Source organism: Dermacentor silvarum, chromosome 2 (genome assembly GCF_013339745.2).
Source record: "Dermacentor silvarum isolate Dsil-2018 chromosome 2, BIME_Dsil_1.4, whole genome shotgun sequence".
NCBI lineage: Eukaryota > Metazoa > Arthropoda > Arachnida > Ixodida > Ixodidae > Dermacentor > Dermacentor silvarum.
The window spans coordinates 149,831,608-149,842,782 of NC_051155.1; the positions used below are offsets into that span (position 1 = coordinate 149,831,608).

At 45.3% G+C, this 11,175-nt stretch overlaps 1 long non-coding RNA gene across 1 annotated transcript; it reads left to right on the forward strand.

Moving 5' to 3' along the window:
- The first annotated feature begins 439 nt into the window (after nucleotides 1–439).
- Nucleotides 440–6,943, forward strand: LOC125943188 (uncharacterized). The gene is made up of 3 exons (XR_007465634.1): nucleotides 440–504; nucleotides 4,205–4,288; nucleotides 6,811–6,943. It is a non-coding gene; the product is annotated as an uncharacterized LOC125943188 (long non-coding RNA).
- The last annotated feature ends 4,232 nt before the right edge of the window (nucleotides 6,944–11,175 follow it).

The following is an 11,175-nucleotide window of genomic DNA, read 5'->3' on the forward strand; positions in this document are numbered from 1 at the left end:
CGTTTTCGTTTGCTTCTTTATTTTGATTCTTTCTTGTTTGTGGTTGGCGTCTATCTGTGCAGCTGATTAAGTTTCAAATTGCTGAACCTTGGCCGGAATTCATCAAGGTTCTCGTCTGTATAAATTGTTAGTTACCGGCCACATTCAGAAATAGCGAGTTCGCTATGACCATAGGCCTGTACCTGTTCTTAAGCACCGCTCTAGTTCGCTGCTCAAGCTACGAAGTTCCAACGTAAAATCTGCTGTTTTCCTTCACCTGAATGATGCGTGTGCTGTTACGAGTATAATAAGGATTGCTGGCACGCGTGCAATAAGGATTGCACTCCGAGAAGCTTCACTCGCGCGAAATATTCTTTATCAAAGCACGATGTTCTTCGCGTATCTGTTTACACACCTCTAGTTGAATATCATATCTTACTGCTATTTTTCTCGTCCTTATAGTCTTCCAAGATCAACGCAAGAATGAGGCGAAGCAAGTGAAGCGACCCCACCGCAACGCTCCAGGTGAGATGAACTGCTTTGCTTCTGATGTGCAGACATTCAAAAGAAGAAAATTATTTTCAACTGCACGTTTTGTCTCACAAGATTCACCGGTCATGCGTTGATACCATTACGTGGGGATTATGCATTACACTTTGCAAAAACAGCCAGAGAAATTTGGCGGTAATATCATTCGTCGTTGGGCATTCCTGGCAGTCGTGCTGCCCTCTCTTCTACTTTATTTCCCTTTACCTCAAATAGCAAAAAAAAACACATTATTGTCATTTCGCTATTCAGGAAACTTCAATTTCGCTGTCATCATTTCTGGGTTTCGAAGAAAGCACGTATGAATGTTTCTGCGTGAAGCTGCAAAAACACAACAATGCAAACACCAGAATGTTCCCGATTTTTTTTTCCTACCAACGAAAGAAAAAAGTGGTATGATAAACGTTTGCATATGGCTCTGACGGATGAACCAGTCCGGTCAGTTACTGCAACTGTGGTGCATAGCTGTGTTTTTAGAGCGAAGCTGTCTATGGAAAGGGTTCTAAGCATTTTTATTCAATTATAAGGACACTTAAGGCGCATTTCTGCCGCCGTCGTCGTCGTCGCCGTGAGGTTCTGTATAAAGTCGACGGGCGATAAAATGGTCACCGCGCGCCGTCGGCTGCATGTGCGACGGAAAGCACGCGATGTTGAGCCGGCAGTCGTGGCTCGCACACACAGGGGTGGGAAGGGGGAAGGAAGCGCAGTCTTCCAATCGCGCACAACCCTCCGAAGAGAGGATAGGGAGGTGGAGTGGCCGCGCTTTACTGCTGCCGCGGGCTCCCGCCGGGCCGGAGGCTTCGGGGGAGGGGAGCGTTCGCGCCACTATATTTTTTTTATAGCGGCCGCCCGCGCGGCTGCGTCTTGAAAGCCATCTGCGGCAGGGGATGAGTCCGCCCTCCCTGTGTTTTCGCGGCTAAACTCGCGTTGATGCGAGCGCCGGCCAGAAGCTTAATTCGCTCGCAGCTGCGCTGACTCCCTCCAGCGTTTTGACTGCGAGTTTCCGCAGTCATCGAGTGAGATGCGTTCATGCTTGATTGTGCACGCGTGACACGATGCTTGTTAACTTAGTTAGTAGGCCTATGTGTACAAATTTGTACGGCCGATAAATCTACTATCCTTACCTACTATAACTGTCCACTAATTTGCTGTCGCAATGATGCTCCGCCTTTCGGGCGAAACTGCGACTTTTTGTGTCCGTCAACAGATCTGCGTGTGCAGAAACTCAGCTCCTGATTTTGATGCAAAATTGCTTCTTCCTATGCAAAAGCTTACGCGTCTCATCACTTCGATATGCATTTTCAGTACATTAGTTATCAATAGGCACCATTCTCAATATAAGTAAACTCTCCGGTGGATAATAAGAGTTTCTCAAAGATTTGCCGCTCATTTGCCGCTGTGAGATCTATGTCGGCCATGTGTACGCTCGCACCGTCCTCCTTTTGTTGTCCTTCCAAGCGCTTACGTGCCTAGTTTCCTTCCGCTCTCCCGGCGTGGCTTTCTCGTCGCGCGTGTCTAATTTCCTCCGCCCCCCCCCCCCCCCCCAGGCGGCGGCAGCCTTCCACGCGAATGTATGCCGTCGATCAAGACCACCGATCAAAATAAAAGTGTGTGTGCGTGTGTCTTTCGCCGGGATGACCACCATGGCCGCTCAAGAGAAAGAAAATTTGCTCATACCTTTGGTCTAAATTCTGTCACCTCTATGTCGTAGGCTAAACTTTTTCGCTGGTAATCCACCTTCACAGCCGTGAATTGGCGCATGATTTTTTTTACCCAGCCACGTGCTCTTCTTCGCATTCCTGTAGAGCAGACCTGTACAGCCTTCACTGCAAGTGGTCTTCTCAATGATTTCCCAAGTGTGCAGTGCTTCCAGATACATCTTTTTAATCATCCGTGAGAAATAGGAGAGCAGCAGCCTTTCTTTGGTGGATAGGCTTCTACAGAGTTTAACGCAAAGCTTAGTAGCCTGCGTTCGCGTGTCTACGACTGCATACACTGAGAGCAGACCGTAGTTCGTATCTCTCAGCGTCAATAGTGTCAAAGAAGGCTATACAAGGAAGTAACAAACTGTCGGGAAATTCAGCTTCTCTTATTGTCACTAATGCCGAAAGCGGATTCCATATACATAGTGATCCTCCTGTCCCGACAAAACTCATCTGCGACCTCCCCCACACTTATATGGCCCCTTAAAAGGAAAGTACACCATGCAGAGTGTTCCCGATGGCGTGACCTTAATCCCCTGTCAATTTCGAGGCATCGCTGCAACCTTCAGGAAAGAAATCCTTTTCGCAAGCTATTACATATCCTGCGCTGTAATTCGTATCACATATCCAGAATTTTACTTTTTATCCTAAACATATTGCACTTTTTTCTTGTTCTGTAGCAGCTGCAGAACGTATAGGCAAGGTGCTCTTTCTGTGTGCTTTCACTGTCTGTAGTCTACTGTGAATATACGTAAATGGACGGACGGACGGACGGACGGACGGACGGACGGACGGACGGACGGACGGACGGACGGACGGACGGACGGATGGATGGATGGATGGATGGATGGATGGATGGATGGATGGATGGATGGATGGATGGATGGATGGATGGATGGATGGATGGATGGATGGATGGATGGATGGATGGATGGATGGATGGATGGATGGATGGATGGATGGATGGATGGATGGATGGATGGATGGATGGATGGATGGATGGATGGATGGATGGATGGATGGATGGATGGATGGATGGATGGATGGATGGATGGATGGATGGATGGATGGATGGATGGATGGATGGATGGATGGATGGATGGATGGATGGATGGACGGATGGATGGATGGACGGATGGACGGATGGACGGATGGACGGACGGACGGACGGACGGACGGACGGACGGACGGACGGACGGACTTTATTGTAAGGTCCTGCGGGCTACGGGGCGCAAGGCCACATAGAGCGGGCTACTCCCACGTGGGTATTGGGAGTTTTAGCTGCCTGGCCGCATTGTGGGCTCGCTGGTAAGTCAATATAATAATGGTCCGTTTTGGCTGTTACCTCGGTGCTGAAAAGCCGCCGCACGTTAATCTGCCAACATCATAGGAGCAAGCTACAAAACGAGAACCGCGTTTGCAGGCACAGTGGAGCAGTCGAATCCCCGAGAACCTTGCATCCTGCTTCGCCATCTTGCACTGAAGGAATTAGATTAAGTTCGCCTATCAGGCTTGCACGCGCATTGGAAAACACGCATGTCGTAACCACGTTCAGGACAGCTTCGCGCCACGCTGTATGAATGGCTTGACAGGAAAGAAGACGGCCAAGCGCGTTGAACACTTGACGAAGCTAACACCTATTCCTTATTCTCCTATTGTGGCTTGCACTAATTTTTATTCACGCATGAGAAACAGCCGTGAAGATAAAGCTGTGAAGTCGAGAAATTAGTTTAGGTAATATTTATTTGCACCGTGCGTACTTTAATATATTAAACTGGACAGCTCGACATCTATGACAAAATACTGCAGAAGCGCCGAAAGCACAGCGATGTATTTCCTCCTGCCTAGCAGATCTTTCCATCATCAATGGTTCACAGGTATCAGAATGACCAAACTAGACCAATTTCGTTTAGTTTGCGTTTTCACTTTACATATTGTGTGATCTCTTAACAGGTTCCCGTTTTTTTTTTTAACAGATGAGGGCTACACGTATACTCCTCCTCTGCCACTAAACACCTGCGCAGGCAGCCCCCTCATGGTGTTCGGGCAACCAGGGCCAGGTGAGAGAAACCGAGCTGCATTCAAGCAGCTATCTCTCCCCTCTTCTTTGCTGCTACTGATGCCATGAGCCAGTACAATGTTGTACTACTGGTGGCTCTGCTGGCCACTGCCCACCTGCGTAGTGTTTGAATATTGATTCATAAGCGTAGACTGATATCACCACGAAGGTGCCATTGTGATAGGCACTGTATGCTCAAGCGATATACGGAAATATACAGCGGTATGCATATGTGGAATATACTGAATGCCTAAGGCAAAGGTTATCTCATTAACGACAGCTTGCGTATATGTTTGAAAACAAAAGTACTCGATATGTGAATTCCAGTAGTACTAACCTAAGGGACTGAAACTTGGTAGATAAACAAAACAGATGAGCTAAGGATGGCGCGGCTATGTCTGGTTTTTATTATATGCAAATTTCTTCGTCTTGTGTCTATGTTTGATTCCTTGTAGCATCGATATCATTTAACCGATTTTATTTATTGTTAACATACGCCCCCCTCACCCTATGCCTCTTTGTAGGCCTGTGAGGTACTTCTAAAAAAGAATAAATAAAAATCGCGAAAGATGATAGGCGTGACCTTCAAAGTGTCAGGAAGCGTGCGGGGGGAAGAGGTTGCCGTAGCTGATACCCTGTTTAAATTAAGAGGGAGCAGCTTTGGGACAGCTAATGTAATATTCAGATTAAATAACCGGTGATCTAGTAGAGTAGCATCATCCAGGTACCAAGGCAAAGGAAATTAAATCGAATACGGCAGAGGATTCAGTGGTGTGTTGAGGTTACATTTGCAGGCTTAGGATGGAGTAGGCGGACGCCAGACAGCAGTAACTGGAGATCACTGGGCGAAGCCTTCATGCTGCAGTGGCCATAAACATAAGCTGATGAACCCAAGTTTCTTAGAAATTAATAGAAAGCTGCGCCACGCAAGTGTCACTGCACCGTATAGTCCGAACAGTTTGTGTCTCTTCACACGTTTGGTTTTGTTTTCAACTTTATGGTTTGCTTCGGCCCAAAGACATGCAAAAAAAGCAAGAAACAATACATAAATAAAGAAAACTAATTGTGAGGCCCACTGCTTTGATAAGACCCACTCACGGCGAGTGCTCGGCTTTCTGGTTTACTCGCGAGCCTTCTGATGTGTAAGTCCACACCACGTGCGTTTCGGAAACGTGCAGCGGACAGAGTTCTTCAATGGGAGGAGACACACAGAGGTTCAAAACATGCGGAGGGACACAACACAATTCACAAAACTTTCTTTTGTGAGTACCATACAATGTCCTACTTATACACGCCGGTCATCAGTGATATGAATGGTCAATAAGCCCAGGGCAACTTAGAAACGAACATAACGTATGTAGCGCATGAAACTACTCAATATTTGGTGAGTTGGTCGAACCACGATCTACGTTTGCTAACAGCACCAAGGTGTATTATTATTCCGAAACACAGTTGGCTCGGGCTTCTGTGCTAGAGGTCCTGTGTTCAAATCCTGTCGTCGAAAAATTTTAATGATAGCGATTTTGTTATTATTACACAGTACTTTGTTGAAAATGATGGGTTTACAAATTGAATGATGGCTCGTGAATCATCAGTTCACAAGAAACCGCAACGTGCCGCACATGGAACACACATCGCTGTCAACTGCCAAGAGAATTCTTACTTCGAAAGTGCATGTTTTTCGGTGGAAGGGACGGCTGCGCCCATCAGCGCATTTCAGGCCATGTCTCCGAATCAAGCCAATCGCACCTACATCCTCCTGGCTCCTGCAGCCGCTTATACGTTTCCCTCTCATTGCCCGTATGTCTGCTCAGCACAGTTGAGCTTTGCCCTTTACAAGTACAATTGCTGTCTGCGCCTGCATAAAAGATGGGGAGGGGGGACGAGGTCGCTTGTTCATTTAGGCGCTTGTGTGCTCATCGAAAGACTTGGGAACGGACCACAGTGGCACTTGCCGAGTTGGCAACGTGCACGCAGTATACGAAGCAGCCCGCTGTGCGTGCATGCATCAGCCAATAAGGAATCGCCAGTCCGGGAACTCCTGGAACCTAAGCTTGGGTGCCCGAAACAAAGCGGCTGCGTAGCCAAACCACTGGACTTTCCTGTGATGGGAAGCAATGCCTGTCGTTGCACGTATCATGCACTCGGCTGCTGTTTCTCTCTATACCTGACGTGTACAGAATCGCCAATGTGGGGCCGAACGCGATTGTTGTTGTTGTTGTTGTCGTTGTTGTTGTTGTTGCTGTTGCTGCTGCTGTTGTTGATGTTATGTATGTTGTTGTTGTTGTGTTGTTGTTGTTGTTGTGTGTCGTCGTTGTTGTTGTTGTTGTTGTTGTTGTTGTTGTTGTTGTTGTTGTTGTTGTTGTTGTTGTTGTTGTTGTTGTTGTGTTGTTTTGTTGTTGTTGTTGTTGTTGTTGTTGTTGTTGTTGTTGTTGTTGTTGTTGTTGTCGTTGAAACGTTTAGCGATTGGCGCTGGCCTCTCACTGTGTCTTGATGGACGCTTGCATGCCTTGGCGCGTGCAGTGTCCATCGTGACAGTGTTCAGCAGCTGGGGCCCTCAGCCGGTGTCGGTGTCGTGCCCGTACTGCAAGACGTTCGTGACGACCCAGGTGTGCCCTCAGCCTGGACTGCTCACCTGGCTCATGTGCAGCGGGATGGCGATGCTCGGGTGCGCCGCACTTTGATATAACCATATGTGCATGGAGAGCGCTGGGCAATATTAGAGAGTCGGGCTGCTCTAGCTTCATGGACACCTGGTCAATAACATGCGCGTAGTACCTTTTCAGTAGTTTAATTTATTTCTTGATGTCCAGATAATCGGTTTTAGTGTGCAAGGGTCTAAATTTGGGAATGTATGCATTTACGTACCACCACTTGCTCTAAACTCTTTCTTGAGCAGAGCTAATATGCGTGATATAACACTCTCCTGACCAGGTAAACTAATTGTGCCTTCGGCTCTCTGCCAGACAAAAAAATGTTCACCTTGTTTTTGCATGATTGCAAGCTGGCATCTCCTCCTGTTCTGCTCGAAAACGTTTTCCATATGCTTGAAATGTGGCGAGGCCATCTTTCCGATGGTTCCCTGCTGCTTTTGCCCCACCGATAGCTAAAAATAAGTGGCTGTCATATGTAAGAGTGTCTTTCACAATGTTGGTAGAGACCCTTGGAAGGCAACATCGCGGCGCGCGCCGAAGTGGCTTCTATGAATTCGTTGCTCCCTCTCTACATTGTACCTTGTGTTCAGGTATAAACTGCACTACAGGATTTTCATTTTTCTCACCTTACCTGCTCAAGAATGTCTACACAACAAATTGGCTTCTTTCTCAAGATTTCATTATATTCCTCAGATAGTTGAGCCTAACTATAGACTTACAACGATCACGCGTTCGAACCGACTCGACACGTCAAAACGCGTGAAAATTTTGTATGTTTAAACTTACGAGAGAAAAAAGAAACGGCTCACGTTATTTAGTACGGCCGAAAATTTTGGTCACTGCCTTTTATTTCTGTTTTGCCTTTAAGTACTACGATCGATTTGGTGCTAGATTTACACATAACTCTTCTCAGCATATAAGGGTATACGCGTGCAAAACACTTTGCGCGCTTAGCTCGTAACTAGAATGCAAAATAGATTAAATATTTATTTCTCTGCAGGTCGCAGAATGCCGGGAAGAGCAGATGAAGGGTCGAAATCTATTTAATTCAACTTAAATACCACAATGCGCCTTTTGATAACATAACACAAGCTGGTAGGCATGGCCGCGGCAGCTATACAATTGCTATTTCCCCAAATGTAATACACTTTAAGCAGTTTCAAACTAGAACGAACACCCTGTAAACCAGGAGTAAACACTAACACAAAAACTTGCATTAAACCTTCAAATTGGCGTACCACTAAGGCGAGCCGTACATAAGCCGCCAACCCACTCCAAAAGCAGAACACTTCTTATGGGCAATGGTGCCTTTCAGGAAAAATAAGGAACGCATGGCCTGAGCTTATTACCAATTACGGTGGCTGCTGCTGTTCGATATTTGAACAGGCACTTCGCTCTCAGTTTGCCCTAATAATGGTGAATCCTCACTGCCAGCACAATTCATAAAACGCACTTGAAGAAACGTTGTCGATTGCCTTTCAACTTTGCAATAGATGGCGCTTCGGTACCGACGGTTAGCCGTCGTGGTGAAAAGCACGTTGGCTGTGTGCTCTTACTTTCTTAACGCGCACGTGCCTCTTGACTACTTGAAAAACTGCAAAGCTTAACTAGTTTTTGAAAATTTATGAGCATTCATATTACTACTTTTGTTGCACGAGAATAACAGTGATACCGTGGTGTACCACGCTTTTACCGTGGTCAAAGGGATAGAAGTAGTTAAAAGCAACCATCCATTGTTGCGTTAGCCGTCCACGACTTTGTTGAAACCACAAGGCACTACTCAAATTTCGCTAAAGTTGTAGTTTCCTCCTCACTTGCATATTTATAGGCTATTGGTGCGCCAGAAACGGGAAAAAGAAAGGCCAACGGTAAAGTGCCTGCTTTAGTAACATGCTCCTTCTTGAGTTCCCTTCTGTTTGATTGCTGTTTCCACTGAACAAGTTTATCATTACACAGAATACTCTGTCATGTTAAAATCATGGTGTAATGTTAACAAGCATAGAAAATACAAATTCGGCGCTGCTGTTCAGGTCTAGGCAGCAGTAGGTTGTTATCCCCAAGCGCATAAAGCATTCGCACCGTTTAAGTGCAGGAAAAGGCAAAGCTCACGCTTTGAGATGGTTGGCGCGTAAGTCCCACAGCAACAATTTCTTTCGTTCATGCGAGAGCGCGTCAATTTCTCCACAATGATTTTCTTTTTGACAGCTAGTGCTTTCAGGCGCCATGAGAGATTGCACAACCTTCGGGATCATCCCAGTGCTGCAAAGCGCTAAATTCGGAATATGTTCAGGTCGTAACGGATCAAGCTGTAGCCTTTCATCGCCGCAGCACAACAAATGATTTGCCATGACACATTTGTTCCGTCGTGGAGAAATCAATCTCGTCTGGATCATCGAGCCATATTCGTCGTCGTGCCGTAGCCTTGGCGTTGCGTCACGCAGATCATTGCGCCTCACACACAATCACCCGCAAGCACTTGGGTGCCTAGATGCGCCAAGACCTCCTATTAGAGCAGGACAGGTCGACATCTGCCACGGTTGATCAGCGGCTACGCCATTCTTCTACTCAGGACGATGTCCCAGCATTACGGCCAGCATTAGCTTAGGAATTTAAAGCAAAACCTTCTTTATAAGTAGACTTTCGATCGGGGCGTATTGTTTAAACTCAGATCGTCAAAATTAATTTGGGGCCTTTGGTGTGATTTCAAAGCTCATGAAAATATTAGTGATGATGATCAATGCTTATTTGCTTTCACGGATACCTCACTGGTACACAGTGATGAAGAAGTTTGAGGTTTTAAAATATATGAACTGTGCCAAATACACACAGATGTTCCTAAAACATGGAAGCCCACGAGTCATAAACCATGGAAACTAATCGCGGTGTACGCGTTTTACTCGATTGTAACTATTGAAAATACTTTGAATCTTTTCGTGAGTTCTTTCAGCTGTTGCGATGAAAAGTTATTCTTATTCTTAAACATTATATATCACCATGCTGTTCACACATTTAAATTTTCACCTTTTCAACCCTTTACATGGATTTTAAAGTTGTGTTTGCCAATCTGAAGCATGGGGAGCCCCAAGATTCCTAAATAGAGCTCGAAGAGACCTGTAGCAATTACTTTAAATTGATAAAGCAGGTAACAAGACGTGTATAGCAAGGCATCTGAAGTGACCCTCTATCCCTGCGAACGTAAGTTCTCATTTTGTCAAGAATACAAAATGAGAACTTACGAACAAAAATATCACTCGACCAGTATTTATTATTATGAACTAAGCTAAGAGCTATCGTTTTCAAAATGAATGAGCGCGTTCAACAGCACGCAAAGCACCCAAAAACGCCCGTCTAGTTTGTTCAAGGTTCCTGAAACCCTATCTTGAAGTTACTTCTGTGTGTGTCTTTTTCGTAACAAAATATACGCAGGTATTCAAAGTGGTATCTGCGTGCCATGCGAACCATTACAGCTGAATGATTTAAAACCACTAATACCGACATGTTAAAACGCAATGTTGTACTGAACCTCGTTCTAGTAGTGAACTGATTTGCGTAAAACTAAACTGTTTCTTACCTCCACCCAGAAAATACATGAGATTTCGCTCTAAACAACACCCATCAGAACGCTCTAATATACATGATATCCCACGTAACTTGAGCCAAACTTTATTATTATGCAAATGCCATGTAGCTAGACAGAACCAAGGTAATGTCCTTTGCTTGAAGATACTCAGATTATTTTTTGCATTCCTCCTAATTATATAATTTGGATTAATTATTAAAATTTCTCCAATATTATAAATAGATGAAAAGTGTCAATGAGAAAATTGTGGAGCAACATGAAAAACTCCTGATACAGCTTTCTGTTGCTCAGGATGTTACAAAAAAATGTTCTTCCGAGCGTGAAAGAAGCCCCCGAATACACGAAAAATTGGAGTGCGACTGGCCGCTCGAAGCACTTTGCCTGTATTCGCGGGTTTTGAGAAGTTGAGGAATATGTAATCAATGTCAAGGTCCTGATTAAAGTGGCTGAAAAGAACATTACTAAAGGAGAGGAGCTGCGTGCCGCAAAACAAAAACCTTTTAAAACACATTTTAACAGCTCATAAAGAATGAACTATCTCCTACAAATTCAATCAGGTGAGACTATATGGCGTGCTTTACGATCTCACATCGATTGCTTGTCAGAGATTTTTCTCGGATGAATGCTGGTTAACTGATTTGGGGATGGGAATTA